The sequence below is a fragment of the Anomaloglossus baeobatrachus genome, chromosome 3 (genome assembly GCF_048569485.1).
Source record: "Anomaloglossus baeobatrachus isolate aAnoBae1 chromosome 3, aAnoBae1.hap1, whole genome shotgun sequence".
NCBI lineage: Eukaryota > Metazoa > Chordata > Amphibia > Anura > Aromobatidae > Anomaloglossus > Anomaloglossus baeobatrachus.
The window spans coordinates 82,639,352-82,651,554 of NC_134355.1; the positions used below are offsets into that span (position 1 = coordinate 82,639,352).

The window sequence follows — 12,203 nt, forward strand, 5'->3', positions numbered from 1 at the left end:
CTTCTCCTGTACCCGTCTGTGCCTTGTTTTGTTTATGATTATTGTACTTGACCCTTTATGTATACCCCTTGTCATATGTAAAGCACCATGAAATAAATGGTGCTATAATAAATAATAATAATTTTGACAATATATTAGATAGAGTTTCACCCTAATATAATATCGGCAAATATTTGTGTAGGACATGAAAAATATTATACTAATACTATAGAAAGTGAAAAACTAACAGAGCTTGAATTTTGGTTAGCTCTAATAGGAACACATTTTAAAAGGAGCGTCAGGTTTAATTAGAGACTGTAGCTTCAGCTCTATCAGAAACAATGTTCATAGCTGCCTGCATACAAACATTTTGTAGTAACATTACGTTGTGTGTTGAAATTTCTATCAGTAGTACAAGCCCAACATGCTTTGACAATTTTCCCAACGGTTTAAGGGGTTTTCTTACAAAGTTCATTTTAGTCAACAGATCTTGGAACAAACATCTTCTCCACAATTGGTTGTGATTTTTAGGGCGGTTACTTCATATATGTTTCTTATTTTTTAACTTATTTTTGTTTTTTTAACCTTTATTTATGTTTTTGGCATTAAGGGAATTCTCTTTAATCAGTGACAGATTTCCTGGGTTGTTCAGTTATATAAGTTGCTATGTTTTTTTTGTTTCTAGTATTCCTATGACTAAGAACTCTTGTGAGTTCAAAAGTGTAATATGGACATCATAACCTTTTAACATTTCTTACACTGGTTTTGGATGGCCATCTTTCCTATTCTTACATTGATATTATTTGAGGAGACTGGACTGGAGTCCTCCAAGAATCAGAATAAAACAGGCGATACTAATTTTCTATATAATGGTGAGCTAAATTTTATCTCCATATTATATAGCAGTGTGAACAGATCCACAGTTTGTGACATAGATGTTCTACATTATTGTTTTAGACTTTTTGACTTATCCTTCAGAAAATTAAAGGGAACCTGTCAGGTGCAATATGCACCCAGCACCTTGAGAAGTTCTGGGTGCATATTGCTAATCACTGCCTAGTAATTCTTGTATCTAGAAGCATAGATAAAGAGATCTTTAGAAAAAGTATTTCTAAAGATCATTTATAATATGCTAATGAGGCCAGGGACTAGTTGCAAGGGCATTAGTTCCCTTGGCTAGTCTGCCCACTTAGCATGTTAACACTCCCCTTTTTGGTGTGCTAATATGCTAATAAATGTGCAGCTCAGTGTGCACGATCAGAACGCCCTTGGACTTCTGGTCATGCACACCCACACCAGTCTGAAGCCAGTATGCGTACACCTGGCGTCATAGTATGCATGACTGGAAATCTAGGACTTCTGATCATGTGCACTGAGCCAAAATCCAGCATCAGGTGCTGTGGCAGCAGAGAGCAGTGATATCGACCATGCCTCTCACGCCTCACATTCATTAGCATGTTAGCACGCCCGCAAGGATGTGCTAATATGCTAAGGGGGCCGACTAGCCAAGGGAACTAACACCCTTACAACTAGTCCCTGCGTTCATAAGCATATCATATGGGATCTTTAGACATACCTTTATCTAAATGTACGGAGACAAAGACAAGTACTGCACCACTCGTACGTTCCTGTTACCACGTGGGCTCACTCACATGTGGGGAAGTCCAGCTCCAGCTGACCATACAGAGTCGGGTGCAGCGTGCAGGTCAGAACACAGGTAGAGGTTCCAATGATCCGCAAGTAAGAAGAAAAACTGACCGCAAATCTGCTGCTATGCTGATATTTGTTTATTAAGGAAACGCATCCACGTTTCCTCCCGCCCGGCTTTTATCCTGCACCTTAATGATTAAATAAAGAAATATCGGCATAGCAGCAGATTTGCGGTCAGTTTTTCTTCTTACTTGCGGATACTTTTATCTAAAGATATCTTTATCTATGCTACTAGTTGCAGGGACAGTTAAGGCCCCGTCACACTAAGCAACATCGCTAGCAACATCGCTGGTAACGAACAACTTTTGTGACGTTGCTAGCGATGTTGCTGTGTGTGACATCCAGCAACAACCTAGCCCCTGCTGTGAGGTCGTTGGTTGTTGCTGAATGTCCTGGGCCATTTTTTAGTTGTTGCTGTCCTGCTGTGAAGCACAGATCGCTGTGTGTGACAGCGAGACAGCAACAACTAAATGTGCAGGCAGCAGGAGCCGGCTTCTGCTGAGGCTGGTAACCGATGTAAACATCGGGTAACCAAGAAGCCCTGTCCTTGGTTACCCGATATTTACCTTTGATACCAGCCTCCTCCGCTCTCACTGCCTGTGCTGCCGGCTCCTGCTGTGTGCACATTTAGCTGCAGCACACATCAGGTAATTAACCCGATGTGTGCTGTAACTAGGAGAGCAAGGAGCCAGCACTAAGCAGTGTGCGCTGCTCCCTGCTCTGTGCACATTTAGCTGCAGCACACATCAGGTAATTAACCCGATGTGTGCTGTAACTAGGAGAGCAGGGAGCCAGCGCTAAGCATTGTGCGCTGCTCCCTGCTCTGTGCACATTTAGCTGCAGCACACATCGGGTTAATTAACCTGATGTGTGCTGTAACTAGGAGACTGGGGGCTGGTCACTGGTTGCTGGTGAGCTCACCAGCAACTCGTGTAGCCACGCTCCAGCGATCCCTGCCAGGTCAGGTTGCTGGTGGGATCGCTGGAGCGTCGCAGTGTGACAGCTCACCAGCAACCTCCTAGCAACTTACCAGCGATCCCTATCGTTGTTGGGATCGCTGGTAAGTTGCTTAGTGTGACTGGACCTTTAGGCAGGGATTAGCAATATGCACATAGAACTGCTCATGGTTCTGGGTGCACATTGCACCTGACAGGTTCCTTTTAAGCATTGAATTGCAAAAAAAAACCTTCTCAATAACATTTATGTTAGATGCTCAATACATTTTAACTCATTCTGAAAAATCTGTTTATTACTTATTTGTAAATCCCATTGAAAATATAGTCTCTTCCGTTACATATGTATATCGTCATAATGCTTTATATACCGTAATGTGAAAAGAGTAAATGTAATTATTACCAAACACTAAAAAAAATGTATAATAATCCTCACTTGGAATTTCACCTGGATATAAGCAGAAGAGACTAAAACAAAAAAAATCTATTTCATCACATCCACCCAGCAGTAACTGCAATTCGCATAATTTGCCTGTTTTTGTAGGCTCTGCAAATAATAAGAGTGAGACGTCTGCTTACCAACAAATCTAATAGTATAAGAAAACCCTACCTAATAGGCTTGGTACACATTTGCTAAGAGCATTTCAATTTACTTTATAGCTTAACTGTACCATAAATGTGCCCATTTAGTCCCAAGACAGCACTATTACAAAACAATAAACTGGGAGATTTTACTGGAGAATTAAATATATCAAGCACTAGAAGCGGATACCTTGTAGACGACGGTGCGTTCAGTGCTTAGTTCACACAATGCAATAATGTTAATTCTCCAGCCCAACTATGTGCGGCGGCGGCGTTTGCTACAATACATATTGTATGGGAAGAGACCAATTTCATCAATCATGATGAAAGGCCTAAGCTCCCCTTCTGCTCGTAACTACAACATACGATTCTGCCTTCAAAGGATAAGTTAAGTCTTGTTTAATCTCCTCAAACACAACAAGCTGTTGCCTTGTTTGTTTCTGCCCGTTAATCAAAAAAATTCCCTGTAAAAGAAGGAAAAAGGCAAAATACTAATGCACCTGTTTGATGTGCAAATGACAAGTTGCCAGTCCAAATAAAGTCTTCAGTAAGGAACAAGACACATCACAGGAATACGGCAGATGCATCCCTGTATGTGTCTTACCCCAGCCATAAGATGGCTATTAGGACAATTCACAGCCAGGCGTATGTGTACTAATAGAGGTATAGAGATGAGCAGATCTCCCGAAATTCATTAAAGGGAACCTGTCACCAGATTTGGCGACTATAAGCTGCGGCCACCACCAATGGGCTCTTATATACAGCATTGTAACATGCTGTATATAAGAGCCCAAGCCGCTGTGTACAACAAAAAAACCCACTTATGATACTCACCTAACGGTCGCTGCGGTGGAGTTAAGTCATAGAGGAGTCTCTGTTCTCCGGTGCCGGTGGTTCCTCTTTTGGCCATCTTTGTTCTCCTTCTGAAGCTTGTGTGCATGACATGTCCTACGTCTTACACACTCGCCGGTCCCGCGCAGGTGCACTACAATGCTTTGATCTGCCCTGCTCAGGGCAGATGAAAGTGCGCCTACTCAGGACCTCAATGCCGGCGCGTGTGCATGACGTAGGATGCGTCATGCACAGCGGCTACAGAAGAAGGACGACAAAGATGGCTGAAAGAGGCGGCGCCGCCACCGGACAATGGAGACGCCGATCTGACTAGAATCCACCGCAGTGCGACCGTTAGGTGAGTATTCTAAAGTGTTTTGTTTTTTTTCTACACAGCAGCCTGGGCTCTTATATACGGCATGTTAGAATGCTGTGTATAAGAGCCCACTGGTGGTGGCTGCAGCTTATAGGGCAAAAAACTGGTGACAGGTTCCCTTTAAAGGCAGATCGACACAAATTGGACCAGCTGATCCCATGTGGTCTGGGTAAATTTGGTCAGAATCAAAAGCGCTGTATAATAAGCTCTGCAGTCTCTCCAGATTCCAAAGCATAAAACCAGAGTGCTGGGAAGGGGTTAAAACAAAAAAAATATTAAACTCACCTCACCTAGGCCCTCACCTGACTCCTAATACCACTTTAATATCAATGGTACTCTACTCTATTTTCAGCTCTTCTGGCAATAACACCATCAAGGCCACATGGGAGGGTAACAAATCATATTTGTCACTGACAAGTTATGCCTTGGAGCTTGAAGACACCAGTATATCAACTGGCACATGAAAGTGGAGGGATTTGTTTTGCAAGGAGACCAAAAGCTTTCAGTTATACCTTTGTCCACAGGAGCATGACAGGCCACAGCAGGGGGTTGACAGGGCACATTGGGGGAGCATGGCAGGGCACATAGGAGGGCCATAACATGGCACAGTGGGGGGCCATTACGGGGCACAGTGGGGGGCCATGACAGGGCACAATGAGGGGGGTGAGACAGGGCACAGTGAGGGGGTGCGACAGGGCATAGCGGGAAAGCATGAGAAGGCACAGCAGGGGCAATGATAAGGCATAGCAGAGGGCCTTGACATGGCACAGCGGGGGCCATGACAGGGCATAGCTTAAAGCCATGACGTTACAATGGGGAGCATGACACGGCACAGCGGGGGGCATGATAGGGCACAGCGGGAAGGATGTGACATGGCACAGTGGGGGTTGGCACAGCACAGTGGGGGGCATGATGGGGGAGGAGGTTGACAGGGCACAAAGGGGAGGACGTGACAGAGCACAGCGGGGAGGACAGGGACTGTGACAGGGAACAAAGGTGGTCGTAACAGGGCATCAAGGGGGCATAACAGGGCTCAGGGGGAATACCAGGGCATGGGGGGGCATAACAGGACACAGGGGGGCATAGTAGGGCACAGGGGGGCATAACATGGCACAGGGGGGGCATGACAGGGCACAACGGGGGTGTAAGCAGGCACAGCAGGGGCAGAATGCAACAACTAATTACATTCATGATAAGCTGTGGTGTCACTTACACCAGAAATCTTTCAGATTTTTGCTACGGTGTACAAATGTGCATGGCACTTGTCAGACGCTCCGGATTCATGAAGAGGTGTGTACCTCTTCAGGAATCAGGAGCGTCTGACTCTACCATGCCCAGTCATCAATACCAGAGAGAAAATCAACAGTCTTGATGAATTGGGGCTTGTAACTTTACACCTGTTTAACTACTGAATCCTGTAAAAAGCTAGAATTAATAGGGTGCTGATTGATTTCAATGGGACTGTGTAATGCTCAATTTCCTCTACTATGGCATTGTAGGAGTATTGAACACATACTATCAAATTTTAGCTGATAACAGCTTACCAATGAAGGTCCAAACACCTTGTGATTGTAATAACTTTATGATGTTCGGGAATACTTCTTAAAAATATTTAAAAAAAAAATTGCCAAAAGAGGAAAAATTAGAGTTGGTGTGAATTGATTTGCCAGACCCAGACCAACAGCCAGGTCATTAATCTCCAGCTGTCAGATTGGAACCCTTAGAATGGCCTCCTACCTTCTGGTATCTGCAGCTCTTCTTTTGATCAGCCAGTCTGACATGACACCAATACATTATGATGCACGTGACGTCACGGCAGGAGATGTCACAGTTCAACCTTTCTGTAATATCATTTCAAAATATTAATAAATTATTTAAAGTAAGGGCCGCTTTACACGCTGCGACATCACTAGCAATTGCTAGTGATGTCGAGCGCGATAGCACCCGCCCCTGTCGTTGTAACAATATGTGGTGATCGCTGCCGTAGCGAACATTATCATACCTGTGCAGCGACGTCGCTGTGACCGGCAAACTGCCTACTTTCTAAGGGGGCGATTCGTTCAGCGTCACAGTGACGCCACAGCAGCGTCACTGAACCGCCGCCCAATAGAAAAGGAGGGGCGGAGATGAGCGTCCGGAACATCCTGCCCACCTTCTTCCTTCCTCCTTTTCCGGTGGACGCTGGTAAGGAGATGTTTTTCGTTCCTGCGGTGTCACACATAGCGGTGTGCTGCCTCAGGAACAACAAACAACATCGTACCTGCAGCAGCAACGATAATTGGGAAGAGGGGGGCATGTCCCCGATGAGCGATTTTAAACGTTTTTGCGACGATTCAAAATCGCTCATAGGTGTCACAAACAACGACATCGCTAAAGCGGCCGGATGTGTGTCACAAATTCCGTGACCCCAACGAGATCGCTTTAACAATCTCGTAGCGTGTAAAGCCACCTTAATAATTGAGCACAAAATAAAATGGCCATATGTTCATTATGCTATATTTTATTGGAAAAATAAGAGCACCACACAAATATAACTTATTCAAGTAAAGGCAAAAAGGAAAAAAAAATTGTACAGAGGACAATTTACATGTCATCGTGAACTGTCCATTAGTTTCAGTTACCCTATTGGACTATAAATTTTTGCCGTAAACAAGGTGAAATTGTAGAGCCATAAGTACAGAGCACAGTGCTCCGCTAGTGAGAGCTCTCATTATTCCAGATTCAACAGTAAAAATAATTACACAGTCTTCTCATTATGAAAGACTAGCTAGAGAACACTGCAGAGGTTCTTTTGACCAGGATAGACAAATAATTGCTGACCCGAGAATAGAAAACACTGTAGTAGGGTCAAGGACTTGGCTCTCTCAGATATTAATGTGAAACGTCGTACTATGCATTTAATGAATGTGGAATATTTGTAATTTAACAGTTAAGTAGAACAGGAGTGTGTCTTGAGTGTGTTCAGTCATATCCCCTGGGCCATAAGCGCACAGCCAAGCATGAAGCCTACATGGCAGCAATAAGAGTACCGAAATCTCTATATGACACCAAATGGCAACTCTATATGGACTCACAAATTTGTCGAAGAGAGAATACTATACCTTCATAATAAGGCCATGCTTCTGAGATATCCATTTTATTCTCTTCATTTAATGCATATAAACTACAGAAAACCATATACCATGTTTTTCCAAAAATAAGCCCTCCCACAAAAATAAGCCCTAGCAGGAATTTTAAACCTTTTTGGAGCAAGGCTTAAATATAAGCTCTACCACAAAAATAAGCCCTAGTCGTGGTTCAATAATGAAGTGTCCAATCAGCTAAAAAAAATTAAAGAATACTGCAGAACACTTCATTATAGAAAGCCGACACCCGCAAAAGAGAGAAGAAAGAAGAGAGAAGACCCCACAATCATACTCACCAGATGCCAAATGGGAGGATTTGCAGTGACACGTACACCCACACACATCAGATCACACACACGATGACACATCAGATCACACACACAATCACACACTCATCACATCCGCCTGTCAGGAAGAGAATCCTGGGATGCAGGGCGGTGGATTGCATAAAGGACCTGCAGTGGAACACATCGATGCTTTCCACCGTTTAGTCCTCCATGCGCTCCACTGCACTGCATTCCATCTTCCCCAGCTGTCCAGAAGCAATCTATATCACCAGATGTGGTGAGTGTGTGTGTGATTGTGTGAGCGATCTGATGTGTGATTGTGTGTGTGTGTAATCTGATGTGTGTTTATGAGTATGAGTGTGTGTGTGCGATCTGATTGATTCATGTGTGTGTCTGTCAGAAGCAGGGGATGACCGCGTGGAGCATACCTGCTTGAAGTGCCTGCCAAAGATCATCGGAGGACCTGGAAGCCACACGGACGTCCGGGGTCTCCTGGGAAAGGGGCATATATTTTTTGGGGGGATAAACTTACCAAATAGAGAAAGCCTCAATTATCAATATAAAATAATAAACTTCCCGTCCAGCGTGAAGTTTTTTGTGTGTATCCATGCATGATGGTCACAAACGTACGGATTTAAGTAATATGAGTGTTGTGCAATTTTTTAGTATTAATTCACGCATAAGTTAGGGTGCATTAAGGGCAAGTCGACGTGGAACGGGGGCGCCCAAAACAGTTACGGCGTCACACCCTCCGTTGGTAGGTAGGAGTGAGTTTACACAGGGTGAAATAGGGACCCCATAGAGAGTGTCTCCTCCCCTCTCCTCCATTCCCCTGCCCCCTTAGTGCTTTAATACTTTTAATCTAGGGTGCATCAAGGATTAGTTGACGCTGGACGGGGGCGCCCAGAATAAACTATGGCGCTATACATATATATTTGCACATTACCCCGTGGATAGTTAGGAGCTTGATCTCTTAAAGGCAATATAGGGATCCTATCTAGGAAGCTCCTTCCAATCTCCTTGTATGCTCCTGTGTGTTCACAATCACTGGGTGTGTTTTCTTAAATTTGCGATATCAATAAAGTTTATTATTTTATATTGATAATTGAGGCTTTCTCTATTTGGTTCCAAAACTCAATTCGATTGAACCGTTTTTGATAATTACTCAAGGGATAAACTTACCCCCAACTGTGTTTTCCCAAAAATAAAACCTAGTGCTTTTTTGGGGCAAAAACAGTATAAGACAGTGTCTTATTTTAGGAAAAACACAGTAAATGTCAGTGGAATCAGCTTGGGAACAATACTCTTCTTAATTGAAGAACCACCATCAACACCTAATTTTGTATTGAATAAACATAGTAGCTTGGTTTACTTTAATGACTTTTCCCCCTGGCATTGAAAATTGACTACACATTTCTCATATATTGTTACCCTACTTGGTAGCTTCTCATTGCCTCCGATTGCAGACACTGCTCAGATCAACTCGGGATCCTTGGAAAAAGAATATGTGCCCTAGTCATAAAGACTTTGTGAGACATAAGAAGTTGAGATGAATGGACCCATAGAAGTTTGATTTAGTTTAGATAAAGTTCAGTTCGGTACCTGGAATTAACCTGAACCCCAATGGAAGTCACTGATTGGGCAGTTCGGGTCTCCGCCCATATGAAGACCGCCATATACAGAACACTTTCAGGGGAGGGTAGACAATTTTTTTTTGTATACACTACATCCGATAACGCTGATTTTACGCATACTGCGAGCCATTTAAACATTGCATGCAGCTTGCACTGGGCCGAGCACGGAGGGTACAGCAATGCTCGGTTTGCATTTGTAAAGCACCCAAACTCCAAACTTGACCACTGATTTTTTTGTAACTTTACTGTTTGGGTTCGCTCATCTCTACTAAGATTTTATTTTATTGAATTTTTTTTCACCCTGTAGGGATGGCACCGGTAGAGGTTGTTCCAATTATTTCTCAACTGTGATTGTTATTAAACTGTTTATTTAAAAAAAGAATCGCTATTCATTTACCATTCTCAATGTCAAGAAAACAATACTGCAATTTGATGGTCTATCCAACACGTAGCGGATGTGTTGGAGAAAAGTATTTTGGTGCATTGAATATTCCATTAAACTTCATGCATGATCCTAAAGCGGGCTTTACACGCTGTGACATCGCTAGCGATGTCGCGAGCGATGGCACCCACCCACGTCGGTGGCGCGTCACGGGGTGATCGCTGCCATAGCGAACAATATCACTACGGCAGCGTCAAACAAAATTACCTCTTCACCAACGTCGTCATGGCTGCCAAACAATCTCTCCTTTAAGGGGGAGGTTCGTTCGGCGTCACAGCGGCGTCACTAAGCGGCCGCCCAATAGAAGCAGAGGGGCGGAGATGAGCGGCTGGAACATCCTGCCCACCTCCTTCCTTCCTCATTGCCGGCGGCCGCAGGTACGATGTTGTTCCTCGTTCCTGCGGTGTCACACATAGCGATGTGTGCTGCTGCAGGACCGACGAACAACCTGCGTCCTGCAACGGCAACGATACTTGGGATTAGAACGACGCATCAGCGATCAATGATTAGGTGAGTAATTTTGATTGTTAGCGGTCGTTCGTTCGTTTCACACGTAATGACGTCGCTAACAAAGCCGGATGTGCGTCACAAATTCTGTGACCCCAATGACACTTCATTAGCGATGTCGTTGCGTGTAAAGCCCCCTTAAAGCTGAGTCTAACTAGTGGAGGATCATGACAAATTTTTACTTTATTATGTGAATGAAGATATTATTAGTATCTGTGATTAAAGTGAAAAATTGTTTTCATAAGGAAATAAGCAATCTGCCATATAACCCTCTGCCAAGGTAAACAGAGCCGGCTATCAGGGCAGATAACATCTGGATGTATGCAATTTACATTTACTGCCGATTCCTGTATAAACAATTTCACTGATATCAGAGGGGACATTTAAACATTCCACTGCTGCATAATTGAAACCATCAAGTAGAAAGTTACCTGGAAAAATAAACTGTGCTAATAATATGGCAAAATGCGGAAATGTGAAATTACTAGTGCAATTAGAAATATTCTAAAATGATCTATACATCTGTCTTTATAGTACTGAGTATATACTGTGTGAACACCAATTTCACACTGCGATTGCACTCTCTATTTAGAAAAATAAGGAGGGAGAGCGCCCCAATAACTTGTTGAAGAAGAGCTGAGTTGTCATCAGGTGGTCAGATGTGGCGAGTTTTTGATATTATTTTATTTTTGTTGTTCCCCTGAATATTCAATTTTTTGATTTATTAAAATTTGCCATATGGCTCAAGAGATATGAGGCTTTTTATTTCATGATCATTATTATGGTCTTTACCTGTGTATAACCTCACCCACACCACTAATTGGCAGCTTTCTGTGTACACTGTATATTGACAAAACGCTACGAACTTCTAATTCCTCCACTTTGGCGAACAACTAATGTACCGCTAAGAGGCAATTATTATTCAAAACTCGACTAACTCTACCACATTGAAGAGCTGGCAGCTTTTATCCACCACAACTTGGCCTCTTTCATACTTCAGTGAAAAACACACGTTTTTCACTGACGTGATAAAGGTGCGTATGTCCCTCCGTGTGCTGTGATTTTGGCACACGTGTAATCTCCATGTGCTATCCGTGATAATGCACGGAGATCAGGCACTGCTGCTGTCCGTGGTGCTGAAGTCTCCCGTGATGTTGTCTCCGGCCACTGCTGTCTCCCCTCTGCAGCTACTTCCGGGTCGGTGGTGCAGTGCATATGTATGAGCATAATTAGCTGGCCTGGAAGCAGAGATAGCAGCGGCTGAAGACAGCATCACTGGAGACTGGTGAGTTAAAAAGCTTTTTATTTTAAATGTACGTGTTATTCAGGTACGTGTTTCATGGATCACACCACTGTGTGGCCCGTGGGACATCAGTGATGCCAGAAAAAAATGGACTTGTCCCTGTGCGTAACACAAGGACACGCGTGTTCGCCGCATGGAAACATGTAAGTGAAAAATCACAGATGTGTGTGCAGACCTATTGACTTCAATGGGTCTGCGTATGTCCGTGATTCTGGTACGCATAAAAACTAACACATACGTACCAGAATCACTGACATGTGAAGGAAACCTTACATAGTAAATGACTCCCGAACCATCCTCCCTCCCCTGATTCTAAAGGGCCATTTACACGTTGCGACATCGGTAATGATATATCGTCGGGGGTCACAGTGTTTTGTGACGCACATCCGGCGTCGTTAGCAACATCGCAGCGTGTGACAGACTGGAGCAACCTTAAACGATCGCAAAAGAGGCAAAAATCGTTTGTCTGAGAGA

The 12,203-nt window shown here is 43.7% G+C and overlaps 1 protein-coding gene across 2 annotated transcripts in view; it reads right to left on the bottom strand.

Moving 5' to 3' along the window:
• Positions 1 to 12,203, bottom strand: part of MACROD2 (mono-ADP ribosylhydrolase 2) — a 2,939,506-nt gene that overhangs the window by 1,292,205 nt on the left and 1,635,098 nt on the right. The window lies entirely within an intron of this gene.